The 22169-nt window shown below is 40.4% G+C and overlaps 1 protein-coding gene and 1 long non-coding RNA gene across 2 annotated transcripts in view; both read right to left on the reverse strand.

Moving 5' to 3' along the window:
• Positions 1-22169, reverse strand: part of LOC106094838 (serine-rich adhesin for platelets) — a 308197-nt gene that overhangs the window by 149186 nt on the left and 136842 nt on the right. The gene's annotated exons all lie outside the window — the stretch shown is intronic.
• Positions 193-1543, reverse strand: LOC106088098 (uncharacterized). Its single transcript, XR_001221378.2, has 2 exons — positions 1101-1543; positions 193-988 (listed from the first exon to the last, which is right to left on the reverse strand). It is a non-coding gene; the product is annotated as an uncharacterized LOC106088098 (long non-coding RNA).

Below are 22169 nucleotides of genomic sequence, written 5' to 3' on the forward strand. Positions count from 1 at the left end.
GAATGTTGTTGTTGAACTTGGGTTAATTTTTTACGATTTATTTCAATCCATTTAAAATGAAACTTTTTATTTTATTAATGCTTAAAATTGATTGCTTATACTAATGTTTGTTAGAAACACAGCTGCTAATTGCTTAATTTATGATTCTTCGGTTCTAATAACAACAATTTCTCTAATAAATGCCATAAAATACCTGTTTTTATAGATCACTGGAATTGCGGCGGCGGCAAATATGCATAATTACAGGTGCCATAAAGGTGCAGCTTTTTACAATTTCCTCTCGCCCTTGTCTAATGGCATTTGAGCAATAACAAAATAAAAAAAAAAATTATAAGAATTTGCAATATTGCGCAGTATTTAATCCAGGTATACGAGATAAGGCAATAACTTCCACACAGTTTTGTCGATGAATATCGATGAACTTTACAAAAAAAAAAGGTTTCACTGAATGCATGAACACAAAAAAGAGAGAGAGGAGGATGTATTCCAAAGTTTTGCACAAAAGTGTTAAGTTGTGAAAAGCCCAGATTTATTTTTAAATGATTAATAGTGCGGTAAAGGTTGAAGAACTCGACACTTTGTTCAGGGCAGCAGGAAAGTAGTTTTTGAGATTTTTTTTTTTTTGAAATTTTTGAAAACAAATAAAAATCAAAACTTTTTTTCTCAGCACAAGCATCTGTATCTCTTAAACGAAAGCAAAAAATTTAAAAAAAAATTTCTGACATATTTTTTTAATGGCAAAAATTGAGCTTGATTTTTTTTTTGAGTTCAAGGCCGTTTATTTGTTTCTTTTTTTGTTGCTGGCTTTTAAAAACCTCGAATATTGTAGCACATTAACACTTGTTGACTTGTGGTTGTTGCTGTTTATTGTTGTTAATTTTTGTGTATTTTTTTTTTGCCTCTTATGTTATGGATATTTTAATTTGTGATTTCAAATTCCCATCGTTAATTTTTTTTTTAGATTTTTTCTTTGCATTTGCATGAGAAACTAAGAAAAGGAAAAAAATTATTGAAAATATTTCAAAAAAAAAACACGCACTTCAACAACACATTCACTTCCACTTTTAGCTAGTTCCGCAAAATCCAAACGACCGACATACACACATTGACCCTTCACTTGGTCATCTCAAATCACAGCAAATGAAATGAAACAGCACCTCCGCCTCAAAAGATTTCGTTCAAATGCTGCATAGATGCTGCTTTAAACCCGAAAACAAAAACACGTAACGACAGACGCAAGAGCGATAAGCGACGAAATGAAATGGAAACAACTCGAGTTGTCTCGCACCAAACGGAATGAAACGAAACGAAATCCGCTTAGTGTAGTCTACACCAAGAATGTGACTAAAACACTGAAACTGCGTTCAAAGCGAAAACATTTTCGCACCGGTCTCTGAAGCAGAGCAAACAAAGCGCTGCTCGCTCTATGGCTAAACCCAAAAAAGAGAGTGAGATTTCAGCTCAGCACAAGCACAAACAACACCACTAGCATTAACAGTGCCTGATGGCCAGAGATAACCAAAAGCCATAGTCAGTCAAACTGGCTAAAACCGCACACACAAAAACTTGGCTAATTGTATTAAGGCGACTGCGACGCAGACTCAAAAGCAAACACACACACACACATATACACCACACGAAGTCAAGTTAAATTCTCTAAATCTTTAAGTGAGAGTTAAGTTGTCTGCTCAGGTGTATGGCTTAATCTCTGACTGAGCAAACTGCAAGAGAATGAGAAAAAACACAAAAAAGAAAACGCACCAAAAATTCTCCTTTATATTGGTGGCTTGCGTTTTTGTTTTTCATTTTGGCCGTTCGTCGTCTCGTCTGGTCTGTCGTCGTCGTCGTCACCATTAGTTTAGGTTATTTTGCATATGCCGCTTTGCCCCGACGAGTAATGAAGTGAATTGAATCTCATTTATTAGCGGTAAACATTTGTGACACGATGACAAATCTCAAGACATTTAAATATTTTTTATTTTCTCGTTGTTGTTTCTGATGTGGTATGGAATAAAACTGAGTTGACGAAATCAGGAATTCAGTTCAGGCTAACAAATTAAAAATATTTTCATGTTTACATAAAGAATTTTAAGCAAAGGATAACTTAAAAATACATGCATGAGAAAAACAATCGTTTGAAAATTTTGGCAGTATTATAAAATTTTAACAAAACCTTAAAAATTTTTGAAAATTTTCGAAAATTTTGTAAAATTAGTCAAAGATTTTTCACAAATTCTGAAAAATTTTGCAAATTTTTTAAAATGGATTCATGTCACGGAATTTTTAACTTTTCTCACTCAAGAAGAGGATAAGCCCCAACAGATATGGTTTGGGCCTTGGTCAGATAGTGCGAAACCAAGGGTCTCCAATTCATATTTAAGGGCAAAGCCAACGCACACCACAATCTATGGGGTATACCCATATCTAAAAATAAACCGATCTGAACCATATACAACATTGATGTCGAAAAGCCTAACATAAGTCAATGTGTCAAAATTCAGGTGAATCGGATTATAAATGCGCATTTTTTTGGGACCAAGACTTTAAATCGAGATATCGGGCAAAATTGAAGAATGATGTCGAGAGGCCTAACACAACTCACTGTTCCTAATTTCAGCAAAATCGGAGAGGCGCATTTATGCCTCTTATGGGCCCAAAACATTAAATCGGAGGATCGGTCTATATGACAGCTATATCCAAATCTGGACCGATCTGGTCCAAATTGAAGAAGGATGTCGAAGGGCCTAACACAACTCTCTGTCCCAAATTTCAACAAAATCGGATAATAAATGTGGCCTTTATGGGCCTAAGACCCTAAATCGGAGAATCGGTCTATATGACAGCTATATCCAAATCTGGACCGATTTGGACAAAATTGAAGGAGGATGTCGAAGGGCCTAACACAACTCACTGTCCCAAATTTTAGCAAAATCGGATAATAAATGTGGCTTTTATGGGCCTAAGACCCTAAATCGGAGGATCGGTCTATATGGCAGCTATATCCAAATATGGACCGATCTGTGTCATAATGCAGAAGTAAGTCAAGGGACTTAACATAACGAACTGTCTCAAATTTCAGCAAAATCGGATAATAAATGTGGCTTTTATGGGCCTAAGACCCCAAATCGGAGGATCGGTCTATAGGGCAGCTATATCCAAATCTAAACCGATCTGAGCCAAATTGACAAAGGATGTCGAAGGGCATAACACAATTCACTGTCCCAAACTTCAGCAAAATCAGATAATAAATGTGGCTGTTTATGGGCCTAAGACCCTAAATCGGAGGATCGGTCTATATCGCAGCTATATCCAAATCTAGACCGATTTGGGCAAAATTGAAGAATGATGTCGAAGGGCCTAACACAACTCACTGTTCCAAATTTCAGCAAAATCGGATAATAAATGTGACTTTTATGGGCCTAAGACCCTAAATCGGAGAATCGGTCTATATGGCAGCTATATCCAAATCTGGACCGATCTGGAAAAAATTGAAGAAGGATGTCGAAGGGCCTAACACAACTTACTGTCAAAATTTTCAGCTAAATCGGATAATAAAAGTGGCTTCTATGGGCCTAAGACCCTAAATCAGAGGATCGGTCTATATGACAGCTATATCCAAATCTGTACCGATCTGAGCCAAATTGACGAAGGATATCGAAGGGCCTAATACAACTCACTGTCCCAAATTTTAGAAAAAGCCGGATAATATATGTGGCTTTTATGGGTCTAAGACCCTAAATCAGAGGATCGGTCTATATGGCAGCTTTATCAAAATCTGAACCGATCTGAGCAAAATTGAAGAAGGATGTCGAAGGGCCTAACACAACCCACTGTTCCTAATTTCAGCAAAATCGGATAATAAATGTGGCTTTTGTGGGCCTAAGACCCTAAATCGGCGGATCGGTCTATATGGCAGCTATATCCAAATCTGAACCGATCTGAGCAAAATTGAAGAAGGATATCGAAGGGCCTAACACAACTTACTGTCAAAAATTTCAGCAAAATCTGATAATAAAAGTGGCTTCTATGGGCCTAAGACCCTAAATCAGAGGATCGGTCTATATGACAGCTATATCCAAATCTGTACCGATCTGGGCCAAATTCACGAAGGCTGTCGAAGGGCCTTACACAACTCACTGTTCCAAATTTCAGCAAAATCAGATAATAAATGTGAGTTTTATGGGCATAAGACCCTAAATCGGAGGATCGGTATATATGGGGGCTATATCAAGATATAGTCCGATGTAGCCCATTTTCGAACTTAACCTGCTTATGGACAGAAAAAGAATCGGTGCAAAGTTTCAGCTCAATATCTCTATTTGTGAAGACTGTAGCGTGATTTCAACAGACAGACGGAAAGACGGACGGACATGTCTAGATCGCACACAGATGTGTGCAAGGTTGTAGATAGGAAGACTCGTACCGATAGTGCGAGAAGATGCAATGACTGGCTTGTGTCGGAGTCACGTAAGTGTTGGAATGCACACCGCAGGCGGGATTGGAAGCGATACTGGCTATATGACCATTTAGGTGTACATAAGGAACTATGCGCCCAAGGTGGACTTAGGCTGTTGAGCTTCTTTGCATGTTGAAGGAGGATGGATACGGCTACTATTCTACCCTGGCTATTAAAGTTATAGAGGGTAGGCCGGGGAAGGTGTGAAACAACCTGGCATCTAGCCTGATTCAAGATAGGATTTTCAGTGTTCACTTTCCCAACAGAGAAGATTGGGGGACAGGTTTTGTGTTTGAGCAGAGTGAGATCTCTGTCTTCATTGAAGATCTATTTTAAGACACTCGATATGGGTAAGTCGCAGGGGCTGCCGAAATAGTGTACGGTGTTTCGGGCAAAGTTCTGTGCCATTTCAATAGCTACAAAAGTAATCCGGGGTAGGGGTTCACTAGGAACGGAATAACTATGAACACCATACAGGTTGAATCTTTTAGCTCCGACCTATTTGGTGTTCATCGTTATCTTAAGATGATGGGCTGAGGGCCGGCAGGCGCGTTCACAGGTTGCAGATAGTGAAGTGCTCCTTACGGAGTAGGTGCAACTACTGTCGCGAACAATCAGCAGACAGGGCAAATTTATGGTGCCTTTTAATAACCAATGCCCATTAGGAAAATGGATACGACCACAGTTCTATTCTGGGTATATGAGATGCAGGGGGTAGTCCGAGTAGATGCAGAGGATAGTACGAGTCTGAAACTACCTGGCACCAAGCCCGATTCGAGATAGAAATTTTAGTGTTCGCTTTTCCAAAAGAGAGGTTGGGGGGACAGATTTTGTGTTTTAGCAGAATGAGACCTCTGTCTTCAATTGAGGTCTATTTCGAGACACTCGATAGCGATAAGTTCCTGGACCTGCCGGAATAGTGCCTGCCGGTGTTTTAGGCAAAGTTCTGTGCCATTTCAATAGCTACAAAAGAAATTCGGGGAAGGGGGTTTACCTGGCACCGTATAACTACGAGCACCACACAGGCTGAAACTTTGAGCTCCAATCTGTGTGGTGAACTTTGTAATCACTGGCAACTAACGGGTGCGTCCTAAAGTTTCTGATAAAGGAATGCTGCATACGGAGCAGCTGAAACTGTAGTTGCGAACAATCAATGGTATCGAGTGGAGAGCCTCTGTGAAAGCTCGGGCGGCTTTGGGTCTTGCTTAAACATTGAGTGCTTATGATGCTCGATATGACAAGGCCAGTTATTAGCGCCTTTAAATAATCAGTGGCCAACATATTCCCGTAACAATAGGTCTCAAAGATCGAAACGAGCTTGTTCACCTTTAAAAGCTTGATGAGGATCGCCACTTTCACATGCAAAAGTGGCTACGACAACAACAACCGACTTCGAAGCCCAGGATGTATGGCGGTGATCAAGTCCATGGATTCAAGGACAGCAAGGCTGAGATACGTGTCAGAATAAAAGGAATACCTGAATGAATTTCGGGTTCGTGACGCAGCGCTTGGGTTCTCGGACACGACGGTATTCCAGGAAATGAGATTGCATAGGAAAATGCCAGAAAGAGTCCGTTCACGGCAATCGATCCTGGCGACAGTTGCATATATCGGACATTTTTGGAATTACTGAACATATTACAGGTGATGTCAGGGCAGATTTGATGGCATAGCGGAAAATTGTAATTGATGCCGGACTTTGAGGATGGCCTAAAGTCGACCGAAAGCGAATTATAAAACGAAACCTACTTTTCGTCCACTGTGCGGTGCTGTGTGGCTTCAAATTGTTCCATTTACCCATTTAATTTTACCTTAGGTGGACATTGTAATTTATTTCCTCTAAATTATCCCCCATATATGGTTGTGTGGTTATATTTGTCTCCGGTTTACACAATATCCGTTTTATCAATGGTCAGGGCCTCAAAGAATAACCTGTGTTCAGATTTTTTTTGTGTTGTGCTCTATAGCCAATGTCATTTCACTGACTTGTCTTGGCCCTGTTGGAGCCTAAATAGCAAAAATTATAAAAAATATGCAATGTTTGCATGGAAGTGATGTTGACATTTATGGACAGTCAGCCAATCATTTATTGTGCAAAGGTGTAGGAGTTAAATTGACTATTGCGAGGTGGACAAAGAAATATGAACGCAAAGTGGCATTTCATTGGAAAGTGTCAAGTCTATGGTGTGGGGGAAGATATGTCTGACGACGACGATGATGATGATGATGATCTCAGCTAAGGCAAATGTCATCAGTGATTCAAAAACAAATAAAGGAGAGAAAAAATTGCGGTGACATGTTCAACTCGAGTGCATATTCAAAATAAATTAAATTGTAATTTGAATGTCAATGTCAATCACTATTTCAATGTAAATACTTCTAAAGTAATGTAAATTCTGAGGCATAGCTTAGCTTTGGTTGAAAAGAGGGTGCGGATTCTGATCTGCTCCATGGCAATATGGACATATACCTAAGTGAATAATCGACGATCGGAAAACTGGAAGGAATGGAGAAGGTTTCGGTTTGGATACAAGAAATGACACTTGAGGTCGGGTACGAGTTACTGCTGCCAGCGGCACAGTCTTAGGTAGGGTAAGGTTGGGTTTAAGTGACAGTCTGCCATCAAACTCGATAGGACGTTTTCGTCCATTATGATATAACAAGAGAAGGAAGATGCTTTCTAGTTCGGATCGCTTAGTCCGGATCGCTTTAAAAGGCCATTCTAAATCAGACAAGTTTTCAAAGAAATGAGAATCTAAAGTGGAACTCCTTCTGACTGCCAGTGCGGGTCACATACACAGAAGATGTTCCATAATCTCCTCTTACCGACATCCTAACAGTTTCTGCAAAGGTCGTTACTTGCAACCATCCCACTTCTCAGCAGGTTTCCCGATCAGACAGTGACGTCTACCTGTCATGACGGACACAATGACTGAGACGTCTTTTCTAGCCAGCTACAGCAAAGCGGTAAACCCCTTCAAGTCTAGTTTAGGTCACAAAATTTTGGAATAATCATAGCCTTCTCTTTGTGACTATCTACAATTCGTTGGCCTTCGGAACTGATACTGAAGACTAACCATACATGTCACTAGAGGCATACCCACAGACTCCAGTTCCCCTGGCATGTGTAAGGTTGTTGCTGGTCGCATAAACTCGCCTGCTCTACAGTTCCCTGGGGCATTTATGTGTGATATAATGGTGCAATGGCAAACCATTGCCCCATGAAAATAGGAACGAAATTCGTACTTGGGTACCGGAAGCTCCCCCCCCAAAAAAAAAACCCATGGTACGACCAAGAGTGTCTGTATGCCGCATTCATGGCATCAGTAGCATACTGATGCCATGAATGCGGCATACAGAGTAACCCTACAATCTGTAGCCGGATGAAGGGGAGGTATCAGGAGAAAAGGAGAGAGCAGAAATGTCTATTCCTAAGAAAGAAAAAGTGAATGGAAAGACGTTATTAAGAGCGGATTGAGATGTACAGGAGTCAGAATGAAGTCTGGAAATTCTACCAAAAAATTTAACATCAAACCGATGGCATTGGTGCAGGTACATCCTCCTGCAGAGGCAAAGAAGGATATCTGGTAACTGACACAGAGAGAGTGGAAGGAAAAAAAGACCACCGTATAGGTTATTATGTCCGCCTATGACTCTGAACGCCTGGGTTCGAATCCTCGCGAGACCATCACAAAAAAAGGGTCCGCGGTGGTTTTCCCCTCCTAATGCTGGCAATATTTGTGAGGTACTATGCCATGTAGAACTTCTCTCCAAAGAGGTTTCGCACTGCTGCACGCCGTTCGGTCTCGGCTATAAAAAGGAGGCCTCTTATTATTGAGTCTAAAATTTAAATCGGACTGCACCCATTGATATGTAAGAAGTTTGCCCCTGTTCCTTAGTGAAATGTTCATGGGAAAAATTTGCATTTGGATATGGAAAGAGCATTTTACTCAACTGCTAGTGAACGACGATGGCGGCTAAGAGGATACCGCAGAACCAATCCCTGATGATGGTAGAGAATGTTTACCTCCTAGTCAGCAGTGATCCGACTAAAGAACAACAAGGCAGCAGGAGCCGACGGTTTACCCGCTGAACTATTTAAGACCGGAGGCGACACGCTGATAAGGCGTATACATCAGAATAACGCATACTCAATGATTGGAAACTCAGCATACTATGTCCCGTACACAAGAAAGGAGACAAGATGGAATGTGCCAACTACAGAGGAATAAGTCTCCTCCCCATCGCATACAAGATACTCTCGAGCGTACTGTGTGAAAGATTAAAACCTAAAGTCAATGAGATAATTGGGCCCTATCAATGGGGCTATAGATCTGGTAAATCTACCCTGGACCAGATATTCACACTGCGCCAAATCCTGGAAAAGATCAGAGAAGGACAAATTAACACCTACCATCTCTTTGTTGACTACAAAGCTGCTTTCGATAGCCCTATACGTTCAAAGGTATTTCAAGCCATGTCTGAGTTTGGTATCCCTGCAAAATTATTAAGACTCTACAGGATGACACTTGTTGATACGCGTTCCTCAGTAAGAATAGGAAAGAATCTCTCCGAACCATTCAATACCAAACGAGGTCTCAGACAAGGAGACAGCCTATCGAGTGATCTTTTTAATATCCTGCTGGAGAAGATTATACGAGATGCAGATGTGAATAGATATGGCACACTAATCACAAGAGAACGCATGCTACACGCCTATGCCGACGACATCGATATCATGGGTCGGTCACCAGCCTTTGAAAGAATCGAAAGGGAATCAGTGAAAATGGGTCTGGCAGTAAATAGAGATAAGACGAAATGGATGGTATCAACTCCAAAAATGTCCTGTATAACCGACCAGCTAAAGAAAATGGAGAAAGTTGGGAACCACAGCTCTGAGATAGTTAGAAACTTTATCTACCTCGGCACCGCCGTAACCAAAATGAATGAAACCAGTTTTGTAATTAAGTTTGGATTAAGTAAGCTGCTTGGAAACATGGCCACCTCTCGACAGACGAAGATTACACTATACAAGACATTGATACTATCTGTTCTGAGGCATGGGTTTTTATGAAAGTGGACGAGCCAGTGCCTGCAGTGTTTGAGAGAAAGTCCAGTTTGAGTTAAGAGAGAATATAGGCGACGTATGAACCACGAGCTGTATGACGACGAAATCATAGTTAGGTTAGGTTAGGTAAGAGTGGCAGTCCTTTACAGACTCACTTAGACAATTTTAAGTCCATTGTGATACCACAGTAGCGACAGACCAAGGCTTCAGGCGGGAATCGAACCCACGACCCCTGCACTGGTAAAACAAGCACGCTACCAACTCGGCTACCGGGGCGCCCATGGCATAGTTAAAATACAACGGCTGCGTTGGCTAGGTCATGGAAGAAGTTCTTTGAAGGCAAACACGGTGGTACACACAAACCGGGACGACCAAAAGCCCGATGGAATAGTCAAGTGGTGGGATTTACCACGAGATTATGAAATGAGCGAGGCGCTAGGAACGCTATTCTATGTTCGGTTAGTTGAACAAATGTTTTGTCGTAGCCAATTAAAGAAAGTAAAGTAATATAAGCTAGACGCTTGAAATTTTGCACATATGCTTCTTATTAATGTAGGTCAGTTGGGACTGTAAATGATCCAAGTCAGTTCATGTTTTGATATAGCTGCCATATAAACCTATCATGGGTATTGACTTCTTGAGCCTCTAGAGGGCTCAATTCTTATCCCACATGGCTGAAATTTCGAAAGAGATGTTTTGTTATGACTTCCAATAACTGTGCTAAGTATGATCCAAATCAGTCGATAACCTGACATAGCTGCCATATAAACCGATCTCTCGATTAGAGGGGCCTCTAGAGAGCGCAATTGTTATCCAATTTGGTTGAAATTTTGCATAGACCATACTTGTACAACCGTGCCAAGTATGGTCTAAATCTGTTGATAACCTGATATAACTGCCATATAATCCGATCTCCCAATTTAATGCTCTGACATTTCGGAGGTGGTATTTTTCGATGATTTGAAACTGCCATGATAAATACGTCCATATCGGCCAATAAGTTGATGATGATGATGATGATTTATATTGAACAAGTAAAAGCGTTCTAAGTTCGGCCGGGCCGAAACTTATATACCCTCCACCATGCATCGCATTTGTCGAGTTTTTTCCCGGCATCTCTTCTTAGGCAAAACAGGATATAAGAAAAGATTTGCTCTGATTTTAGAGCGATATCAAGATATGGTCCGGTTTGGACCACAATTAAATTACATGTTGGAGACCTGAGTAAAATGTCAGCTAATTCGAATAAGAGTTGCTCCCTTTGGGGGCTCAAGGAGTAAAATAGAGAGATCGATTTATATGGGAGCTGTATCAGGCTATAGACCGATTCAGGCCATAATAAACATGCATGTTGGTGGTCATGAGAGGATCCGTCGTACAAAATGTCTGCCAAATCGGATGGGAATTGCGCCCTCTAGAGGCTCAAGAAGTCAAGATCCCAGATCGGTTTATATAGCAGCTATATCAGGTTGTGTACTGATCTGAGCCATACTTAGCACAGTTATTGGAAGTCATAACAAAAGACCTCATGCAGAATTTCAGCCAAATCGGATAAGAATTGTGCCCTCTAGCGGCTCAAGAAGTCAAGATCCCAGTTCGGTTTATACGGCAGCTATATCAGGTTATAGACCGATTTGAGCCATACTCAGTACAATTGTTGGAAGTCATAACAAAACACCTCATGCAAAATTTCAACCAAATCGGATAATAATTGCGTCCTCTAGTGGCTCAAGAAGTCAAGACCCCAGATCGGTTTATATGGCAGCTATATCAGGTTATGGACCGATTTCAACCTTATTTGACACAGTTGTTGAAAGTAAGAATAAAATACGTCATGCAAAATTTCATTCACATCGGATAAGAATTGCGCCCTCTAGTGGCTCAATAAGTCAAGACCCCAGATCGGTTTATATGACAGCTATATCAGGTTATAGACCGATTTGAACCATACTTAGCACAATTGTTGGGAGTCATAACAAAATACGTCATGGAATATTTCTGCCAAATCGGATGGGAATTGCGCCCTCTAGAGGCTCAAGAAGTCAAGACCCCAGATCGGTTTATATGGCAGCTATATCAGGTTAAAGACCGATTTGAACCATACTCAGCACCGTTGTTGGAAGTCAAAACAAAACACCTCATGCAAAATTTCAACCAAATCGGATAATAATTGCGTCCTCTAGTGGCTCAAGAAGTCAAGACCCCAGATCGGTTTATATGGCAACTAAAGGGTGATTTTTTTGAGGTTAGGATTTTCATGCATTAGTATTTGACAGATCACGTGGGATTTCAGACATGGTGTCAAAGAGAAAGATGCTCAGTATGCTTTGACATTTCATCATGAATAGACTTACTAACGAGCAACGCTTGCAAATCATTGAATTTCATTACCAAAATCAGTGTTCGGTTCGAAATGTGTTCATTCACCGTAACGTTGCGTCCAACAGCATCTTTGAAAAAATACGGTCCAATGATTCCACCAGCGTACAAACCACACCAAACAGTGCATTTTTCGGCATGCATGGGCAGTTCTTGAACGGCTTCTGGTTGCTCTTCACTCCAAATGCGGCAATTTTGCTTATTTACGTAGCCATTCAACCAGAAATGAGCCTCATCGCTGAACAAAATTTGTCGATAAAAAAGCGGATTTTCTGCCAACTTTTCTAGGGCCCATTCACTGAAAATGATTTGCAAGCGTTGCTCGTTAGTAAGTCTATTCATGATGAAATGTCAAAGCATACTGAGCATCTTTCTCTTTGACACCATGTCTGAAATCCCACGTGATCTGTCAAATACTAATGCATGAAAATCCTAACCTCAAAAAAATCACCCTTTATATCTAGACGTGGACCGATATAGCCCATTTACAATCCCAACCGATCTACACTAATAAGAAGTATTTGTGCAAAATTTCAAGCGGCTAGCTTTACTCCTTCGAAAGTTAGCGTGCTTTCGACAGACAGACGGACGGACGGACAGACGGACGGACGGACAGACGGACGGACAAGGCTAGTTCGACTTAAAATGTCATGACGATCGAGAATATATATACTTTATGGGGTCTTAGACGAATATTTCGAGGAGTTACAAACTGAATGACGAAATTAGTATACCCCCCATCCTATGGTGGAGGGTATAAAAAAACCTACTACCTACCATCAGCTTAGAAACGGGAATGACTCAATTTTGATTTAATAAATAATAGCATCAAATGTGCCATCAATCTAAAACTCAAAACCAAAACACATTAATCAACCAGGCGACCATCCAAAAAGCCCCCCCCCCCCCCCCCCCAGCAAACGAAAGTCCTCATAGAAAACCAAAAAAAAGATTGATTTATATGCAAATAGCGACATTTTGCAGCCAATTCAAATTGGTTTCTATTTGCACATTTCGAAGTCAAGTCTATGAGTCGCCAGTGAACGACATTGTGGGGCGTGACATATTGGCAAAAACAAAAATTGTTTTGGGAAAGGCAAATAGTAGAATACGATTTAGGCTAAAAGAACACCAGAAGCAAATTTAAACAAAAACCAAAAAAAAAAAAAAACACACAAACAAAAACACCGGGTTGTATGTGGGGTTGAGCTATTGCCTTCAAAGCGCTTGCGTAGCAGCAAATTTTGGTTTTTTGTCACTCATTTTTTTTCTTCTTTCAATTAAAATGTATAACGAATGTTAATTGTGTCGGCCTAAGGTTGGCAAGGAAGTCCAGGGGGGTTATTTTGCGTTTTGCTACGCCTAGTTGGGAAGTTTGGGCTTAAAATGCTGATTGAGTCCAAAGTGAGTTCAATTAAAGTGACATTTGAAATACTTAATGGAACATACAAACATCAAATTAAATACAACAAAACTAACGCCCCAAACACCAACAAAAGACGTCACTCAGCCAGCAATGGCAACGTTGTCGAACGTAAACAAAACAAATGAGTTTAACAATCTTTTAATAGCCCAATGACGTTATTCCATTAAACTCCAAGTACTTGATGCTTGTTTGTTTCTTTCTTTGGCGTTTCTTTTTTTTTTTCTTCTTCCTTGCTCTTGGCTTTTGTGGTTATTTGACTTCTTGAGTTTCTTTTTGATGTTTTGTTTTTTTTTTTTTTTTTTGTGGTTGGTCAATTGGTTGTTATTGGCGAGGAGGGAGGGTATGCATCATAGAGTCATTATCATAGAATTTCTTAGAATTAACACCCACCATGGCTGTGTTGACAGCAGCTAACGCTTAGAACGTGGCCAAATGTTGCACAAGTCAGTGACCAGAAAAAGGTTAGATTTGTTATCATTGATGAAGGTGGTTTGTTTTTTTTGGCATGGAGACAAACAAAGTTGCAAAATTATTTGAAAGGAGGAATTCAATATGAAACAAACGCCGAGCCGAACTCTGGACATCCACCACCTTGGATATACATACATATTAACCTCATAACGTCAAATACGGTGAACAATACACCATATATGAAACATTTGCAGCTATGGGTATCGAAATGTGGTGCGATCGGGAGAATACTAGACAGGGACGTCGAGGTGTCTAATAAATTGAAATATTGGTATGTATGTTAGATATATCCAAATATATAACGATCCACACCATGCAAACTTGCCCATGAACATTCCATTAAGGAACTGGGAAAACTTCTCACAAATCAATGAGTCCTGTCCGATTCAATTTTAAGCTCAATGATAACTTATCTCCTTTTTATAGCCGGATCCGAACGGCGTGCCGCTAGAGGACAGAGTGGACCTGGGGTCTACAATGAGAACCCAGGGACTGCCTGATCATAATACAGTCCTGCAAGCGGATCACAGAATGCGTGAGGTGCGGTGGTGGTGTGGCGTTAACGCTAGCACATCGCCACACCACCACCGCACCTCATTCCGTGATCCGTTTGCAGGACTGTATTATGGTCAGGCAGTCCCTGGGTTCTCATTGTAGACCCTCCGGCCCACTCTGTTCTCTAGCTTTGATCCCTTTGTGTAGCATGATCTTCCAGATGGCTACACTAGAGTTCCGTCAATCTTAGATTGTGTCTCTTGCAATGTGTACGTCTTGACAGCGAAGGATTCTCCTATTTTATGCACAATCTCGTGCGGGACAGTCTCCATCGACCTTCCCTTGACATAGGCATTTTGTGTGTATTTGAGCAGTTCGCTGGGTCTACTACTCCTTAGGTTAGGGGCTGGAGGCGAGCGTCGGATCTTGGAGTAAGCGGCTCTGGACAACAAAGGATACATGTGCAATCCCATAGAACCCATGTGGTTGGCGCGCTGGGCCAGTAACACGCCCTCGGAAAACCTAAGGGATCACTAAGAGACACAAAGGAATAGTAACAAGTAAAAGCGTGTTAAGTTCGGCCGGGCCGAATCGTATTTATATACCCTCCACCATGGATCGCATTTGTCGAGTTCTTTTTCCGGCATCTCTTCTTAGGCAAAAAAGGATATAAGAAAAGATTTGCTCTGCTATTAGAACGATATCAAGATATGGTTCGGATTGGACAACAATTAAATTATATGTTGGAGACCTGTGTAAAATGTCAACCAATTCGAATAAGAATTGCGCCCTTTAGGGGCCCAAGAAGTAAAATAGAGATATCGATTTATATGGGAGCTGTATCGGGCTATAGACCGATTCAGACCATAATAAACACGTATGTTGATGATCATGAGAGAATCCGTCGTACAAAATTTCAGGCAAATCGGTTAATAATTGCGACCTCTAGGGGCTCAGGAAGTCAAGATCCCAGATCGGTATACATGGCAGCTTAACAGGTTATGAACCGATTTGAACCTTATTTGACATAGTTGTTGAAAGTAAAAATAAAATACGTCTTGCAAAATTTCAGCCAAATCGGATAGGAATTGCGCCCTTTAGAAGCTCAAGAAGTCAAGTCCCAAAACACGTCGTGCAAAATTTCAACCAAATCGGATAAGAATTGCGCACTCTAGAGGCTCAAGAAGTCAAGACCCAAGATCGGTTTATATATCAGCTATATCGGGTTATGGACCGATTTAAACCTAAGTATCGCAATTGATGGAAGTGATACCAAAACCGCACGTGCAAAATTTCAGTCAAATCGGACCAGAATTGCGCCCTCTAGGGACTCAAGAAGTCAAGACCCAAGATCGGTTTATATGACAGGACATGACATGGACCGATATGGCCCATTTACAATCCCAACCGACCTACATTTATAAGAAGTTTTTGTGTAAAATTTCAAGCAGCTAGCTTTACTTCTTCGGAAGTTAGCGTGCTTTCGACAGACAGACGGACGGACATGGCTAGATCGACATAAAATTTCGCGGCGATCAAGAATATATATACTTTATGGGGTCTCAGACGAATATTTCGAGGAGTTACAAACAGAATGACGAAATTAGTATACCCCCCATCCAATGGTGGAGGGTATAAAAATAGGATAATTGGGTGAAGCTTGGATTCTCTCTTGACACTTAACCCTGTCGTCACTGCAGAAGCCTGAAGTTGTTTACAGGACAAAGCTCTCGGCAATGAGGGATCCACTCTGTTTCCCTTCGTTTCTTTTTTGTGCTATGGTTTCACCATCATTCTGCTGAAGTATAGCGTACTATGGTGGAATTCTATATCTATTCTTTGTCTTCATTTTCTTTTTCTTCTCTCATCTAGGGCGAACACAACAGACCCAAGGTCACCGAGTACTCTATCGGAGGCCATAACAGCACACTGCGCGAGAGATCCAGTGGATCAGCCAGTACGAAAATCACGCATTGCTATATTAATGAGGAGGACGAAGCACTTGGTGCTTTCAGACTTAAAGGGACACAGGCTCTTTATTTTTGATTGGAGATCCTTCTCCTGTCTCCTCAAATACATTGACAGAACTTCATAGCTCTGACAGGACACATGATAAATCTCTGCACGCAGCTTTGTGTGTGTGGATGCACATGTTTAACTGCTTCTTTGCAGGATGCATGCACATGTGGTCTTTTATATTGTATATGGGTTTGCTCCCCACCTTTTTATACCCACCACCGAAGAGCGGGGAAATATTCATTTTGTCGTTCCGTTTGTAACATATCGAAACATTCATTTCCGAACCCTATAATTGTCGTAAAATTTTGAGACGATTTAGCCATGTCCGTCTTTCTATCCGTCCGTCCATCTGTATTTTGTAATAACGCTACAGTCCTTAAAAATAGAGGTTTTAGCTGAAACTTTGCACAGATTCTTTTCTTGTTCATAAGCAGGTTAAGTTCGGACTATATCTTGAAGTAGCTCCCATATAGACCGATTCATGGTTTGATCGTCGTAGAAATCATTTCGTCCGTCTGAAATCAGGCTACAATCTCTAAAAATCGAGAAATTGATCTGAAACTTTGCGCAGATTATTATACCCTCCACCATAAGATGGGGGGTATACTAATTTCGTCATTCTGTTTGTAACTACTCGAAATATTCGTCTGAGACCCAATAAAGTATATATATTCTTGATCGTCGCTACATTTTATGTCGATCTAGCCATGTCCGTCCGTCTGTCCGTCCGTCTGTCTGTCGAAAGCACGCTAACTTCTGAAGGAGTAAAGCTAGCCGCTTGAAATTTTCCACAAATACTTCTTATAAGTGTAGGTCGGTTGGTATTGTAAATGGGCCATATCGGTCCATGTTTTGATATAGCTGCCATATAAACCGATCTAGGGTCTTGACTTCTTGAGCCCTAGCGTGCGCAATTCTTATCCGATTGACGTGTTTTGTTATTATATCCAACAACTGTGCCAAGTATGGTTCAAATCGGTCCATAACCTGATATAGCCGCCATATAAACCGATCTTGGGTCTTGTCTTCTTGAGCCTCTAGAGGGCGCAATTCTTATCCGATTGGAATTGAATTTTGCACGACGTGTTTTGTTATGATACCCAACAACTGTGCCAAGTATGGTTTAAATCGGTTCATAACCTGATATAGCTGTCATATAAACAGATCTGGGGATTTGACTTCTTGAGCTTCTAGAGGGCGCAATTCCTATCCGATTTGGCTGAAATTTTGCATGACGTATTTTATTTTTACATTCAACAACTGTGTCAAATAAGGTTCAAATCGGTTCATAACCTGATATAGCTGCCATATAAACCGATCTGGGTTCTTGACTTCTTGACGCCTAGAGGTCGCAATTATTATCCGATATGCCTGAAATTTTGTACGACGGATCCTCTCATGACCATCAACAAACGTGTTTACTATGTTCTGAATCGGTCTATAGCCTGATACAGATCCCATATAAATCGTTCTCTCTATTTTACTTCGTGAGCCCCAATGGACGCAATTCTTATACGAATTGGCTGAAATTTTACACAGGTCTCCAACATATAATTTAATTGTGGTCCGAAACGGACCAAATCTTGATATCGTTTTATCATTTTCACGATATCAAGATATGGTATCATGATATCGTTTTATCATATCATTTCATATCATTTTTAGCCTAAGAAGAGATGCCGGGAAAAGAACTAGACAAATGCGATCCATGGTGGAGGGTATATAAGATTCGGCCCGGCCGAACTTAGCACGCTTTTACTTGTTTTTTTTTTTTTGTCCATAGGCAGGTTAAGTTCGAAGATGGGCTACATCGGAGTATTTCCTGTTATGGCCATCATATAGACCGATTTGCCGATTTAGGGTCTTTGGCCCTCAAAAGGGGCATTTATAATCCGATTTCGCTGAAATTGGGCACAGTAGGTTGTATTCGATGTTAGTACCGAATATGGTTCAGATCGGATCTAGAGGTCGCAAATATTATGCTATTTGGCTGAAATTTAGCATGAGGTGTTTTGTTATGTTATCCAACCAAGAATAGTTCAAATCGGTCCATAACCTGATATAGCTGCCATATAAACCGATCTAGGGTCTTGACTTCTTGAGCCACTAGAGGACGCAATTATTATCCGATTTGGCTGAAATTTTGCATGACGTGTTTTGTTATGACTTTCAACAACTGTGCTGAGTATGGTTGAAATCGGTTCATAACCTGATATAGCTGCCATATAAACCGATCTGGGATAATGACTTATTGAGCCGCTGGAGGACGCAATTCTTAACCGAATTGGCTGAAATTTTGCATGAGGTCATTTGTTATGACTTCCAACAACTGTGCTGAGTATGATATAGCTGCCATATAAACCGATCTGGGGTCTTGACTTCTTGAGCCACTAGAGGACGCAATTATTATCCGATTTGGCTGAAATTTTGCATGAGGTGTTTTGTTATGACTTCCAACAACTGTGCTAAGTATGGCGTAAATCGGTCTATAACCTGATATAGCTTCCATATAAACCGATCTGGGGTCTTGACTTCTTCATCCTCTAAAGGGCGCAAGTATTATCCGATTTGGCTGAAATTTTGTACAACGACTTCTCTCATGACCTTTAACATGCGCGTTGAATATGGCATGACTCGGTTTTAGCCTAATGCATCTCTCCTATAAATCGATCTCCCTATTTTACTTCTTCAGCCCCTAAAGTGCGCAATTCTTACTAGATTAGGCTGCAATTTTACACATTGACTTCTACTATGGTTTCCAGTATTCAGTTCAATTATGGTCCGAAATAAACCATAACTTGATATTGTTCCAATAACATAGCAATTCTTTTCTTTTATCCTTTGTTTGCCTAAAAGGAGATACAGTGGCCAGAGCTCGACAAATGCGATCCATGGCCCGGCTAAACTTAGCACGCTTTTACTTGTGTTTTTTTTTTTTTTATTTATTTATAATTTGAGTATTTTTGCTCCAAGTAATACTATGTCCACCTTGGATAACACCAATCAAAGTTGTGACAAAAATCATATTAACAAGACTTTAACACCACCTGACACAAACTTGTCATATCTGTACAAAAGTGTTTGATATCCACAACAAACACATTTGCCCTATGAACACAACAACTTCATTGAGCACACAAAAGAAGTAAAAATTCAATTTAATTTCTGCTACCTTTCCTTCAACTTTAATCTTCCATTGCTGAAGAAATATGTCTCTATTACTAAATGCTAATGTCACAGTGATGCCTACGACAAACATTTGTAAGCCACATCTATTGAAAGGCGCAACGTTAGAGTTTCAGCGCAAAACAAACTCCACAAATCTAGTTTCATTAAGCCGAAAACTTTACAAACCTGTTATGAAAATAAATTTGCAAACTTTGTTTCCCCCCCTCTTACTCACCAAAGAACGGTGAATATAACAGCTGAGCGACGTAGCAAGCAAAAAAGTAAATAAAATAGGAAATTGAACGAATCTCAAAAGATTTCAAATGCAAATAAATTTTAGAGCTAAGAGTGCAATTTTTATTTACATTTATGGCCCTACTTTTGTGGGCAAGTGTTGAAGTTGCCATATGCCAGGCCAAACAGAGGCGGTAGACAGACAAACGACAGCAGACAAAGGTAGGGACGGACACACAGAGCGTATGCAAATAAATATAAAGGGTGATTTTTTTGAGGTTACTATTTTCATGCATTAGTATTTGACAGATCACGTGGGATTTCAGACATGGTGTCAAAGAGAAAGATGCTCAGTATGCTTTGACATTTCATCATGAATAGACTTACTAACGAGCAACGCTTGCAAATCATTGAATTTTATTACCAAAATCAGTGTTCGGTTCGAAATGTGTTCATTCACCGTTCAGCGATGAGGCTCATTTCTGGTTGAATGGCTACGTAAATAAGCAAAATTGCCGCATTTGGAGTGAAGAGCAACCAGAAGCCGTTCAAGAACTGCCCATGCATCCCGAAAAATGCACTGTTTGGTGTGGTTTGTACGCTGGTGGAATCATTGGACCGTATTTTTTCAAAGATGCTGTTGGACGCAACGTTACGGTGAATGAACACATTTCGAACCGAACACTGATTTTGGTAATAAAATTCAATGATTTGCAAGCGTTGCTCGTTAGTAAGTCTATTCATGATGAAATGTCAAAGCATACTGAGCATCTTTCTCTTTGACACCATGTCTGAAATCCCACGTGATCTGTCAAATACTAATGCATGAAAATCCTAACCTCAAAAAAATCACCCTTTACATAGGAAACAAGGAGCTTACGCAGTCACCATGACGCAATGGCTGGCCGGGCATGTGTCTTGTTTTTGTGCCTATTCCGTATTGCTTAGCCAAAGTCTATCTAAAGTACCTTAATTCAGCTCAGCTCAAAGACATATCTAAGAAAGCAGCATATAAAAAAACACCTACTGTTATTGACTGTCATTGCTGTAGCGTTTTTAGGTGATAATAATCACATCTTTATAAAGAGTGAAAAGACAATAAGAAATAAAGAACATAATGTATGGATCGTTGCAATGTTGATTTAAGGAAGTGCTGATGGTTATGGCTACAACAAGTAGAGAAGTTTTTTTTTATCTTTTAATATATTAAACGATTTCTCTTTACTACAAACTTTGAAAATTCCATTGAGAATGATAAATACATAAATAGAACAATTCTAAAAGTATGTTTCATCATAATGTGTTACTGCCGGCTGTTTAACAAGTAAAAAGGCGGTAAGTTCGGTCGGGCCGAACTTTGGATACCCACCACCTCGGGTATATATGTAAACCACCTTTCAACAAAATCAAGTGAAAATTGCATTTCTTATGTCCCGTAGCAGTTATATCGAAATATTTGGTCCGATTTGGACCAAATACTAATAAGTACAAGTCATTGTTCAATTGTGTATAACAAACTATTGATCTTTTTAGTAGCTATATTTAAAATAAACCGATCTGAACCATATACGACATGGATGTCGAAGAGCCTAACATAAGTCACTGTCAAATTTTAGCGACATCGGATCGGCCTTTTATGGGGCCAAGACTTTAAATCGAGATATCGGTCTATATGGCAGCTATATCCAAATGTGAACCGATTTGGGCCATAATGCAGAAACATGTCAAGGGGTTTAACTTAACTCTCTGTCCCAAATTTCGGCAACATCGGACAATAAATGCGCCTTTTATGGGCCCAAAACCTTAAATCGAGATATCGGTCTAAATGGCAGCTATATTCAAATCTTAACCGATCTGAACCAAATTAACGAAGAATGACAAAGGCCCTAAAACAACTCACTGTCCCAAATTTCATCCAAATCGGATATAAATGTGGGTTATATGGGCCTAAGACCCTGAATCGGAGCATCGGTCTATATGGCAGCTATATCCAAATCTGAACCGCTCTGAGCCAAATAGACGAAGGATGTCGCAGGGCATAACACAACTCTCTGTCCCAAATTTCATCAAAAGCGGATAATAAATGTGGCTTTTTTGGGCCTAAGGCCCTAGATCAGAGGATCGGTCTATATGGCAGCTATATCCCAATCCACACCGATCTGAACCAAATTGACGAAGGATGACAAAGGGCCTAAAACAACTCACTGTCCCAAATTTCATCTAAATCGGATAATAAATGTGGCTTTTATGGGCCTAAGATCCGAAATCGGCGGATCGGTCTATATGGCAGCTATATCCAAATCTGAACCGATCTCCACCAAATTGATGAGGGATATCGAAGGGCCTAACACAATTCACTGTCCCAAATTTCAACAAAATCGGATAATAAATGTGGCTTTAATGGCCCCAAGACCCTGAATCAGAGGATCGGTCTATATGGCAGCTATATCCAA

The sequence above is a fragment of the Stomoxys calcitrans genome, chromosome 5 (genome assembly GCF_963082655.1).
Source record: "Stomoxys calcitrans chromosome 5, idStoCalc2.1, whole genome shotgun sequence".
Taxonomy (NCBI): Eukaryota; Metazoa; Arthropoda; class Insecta; order Diptera; family Muscidae; genus Stomoxys; species Stomoxys calcitrans.